Here is an 806-nt window from a genome sequence, read left to right as displayed (position 1 = left end):
ATTTAATTCATTCTTATCCAAGTGTGAAGGTGATCTTGAGACTACACTTACTCGAATATTGTCTAACATCTTTTAGATGGATGATACTTGAGGAGTCTAAATAAATAGATCATCTTACTCATACACACTAGCAACTCTCTAAGGATTCACCCAATCAGAAGGCCTTAATAAGTTATTTGTTTCTATTACCTCTATTAAGGCATACAAATCATTAAAAAAAATTTCATAAAAGAACATCCAACTACCATATTATTTATAGACACAAGGGATCTTAGAAACCCATTATAAAACATTTGAATAACCAGCTAATCTGAAAAATCATGATGAGGGCACTTTTTAAGAATTTTCTTAAACCTTTCCCAGCTTTCATAAATTGACTCTCCAACATACTAAAAAAATAAAGTAATATCATTCGTAAACATAACATTTTTCTTAGGTAGAAAGTACTTTGTTATAAACTTATGTTCAAATTCATTCCAAATGATTATGGAGATTTGGGGCAAGAAATGCAACCACAATTTAGATGTATACCTTAAAAAAATGAAAACGAATGTAGTCTAATAGCATCATCACTAACTTTATTGTATTGGTATTTTCCATTAATTTTTAAGTAATTATATAAATGTAAGTTGGGATCCTCAACAAGAGTTTCTCCAAATGTGGAGTTTTGAACCATTTGAATAATAGCCAATTTTAGCTCAAAATTTTTTTATAGTAAGTTGATTGATACTTCGATGAATTTTATCTACTAGGAGATTAACGTACTCCCTAAGAGATTTAAGTTGGTTTTGTTCTGGATTTGCTTC

The 806-nt window shown here is 29.3% G+C and overlaps 1 non-coding gene across 1 annotated transcript; it reads left to right on the top strand.

Moving 5' to 3' along the window:
* The first annotated feature begins 315 nt into the window (after positions 1 to 315).
* On the top strand, positions 316 to 422 carry LOC114580909. Its single transcript, XR_003702586.1, has one exon. It is a non-coding gene; the product is annotated as a small nucleolar RNA R71 (small nucleolar RNA).
* Positions 423 to 806: the final 384 nt, after the last annotated feature.

The sequence above is a fragment of the Dendrobium catenatum genome, unplaced genomic scaffold (assembly GCF_001605985.2).
Source record: "Dendrobium catenatum unplaced genomic scaffold, ASM160598v2 fragScaff_scaffold_1392, whole genome shotgun sequence".
In the NCBI taxonomy this organism is placed as follows: Eukaryota; Viridiplantae; Streptophyta; class Magnoliopsida; order Asparagales; family Orchidaceae; genus Dendrobium; species Dendrobium catenatum.
The sequence above is the reverse complement of the archived record's forward strand: the minus strand, read 5'-3'. Positions and strand labels throughout refer to the sequence as shown.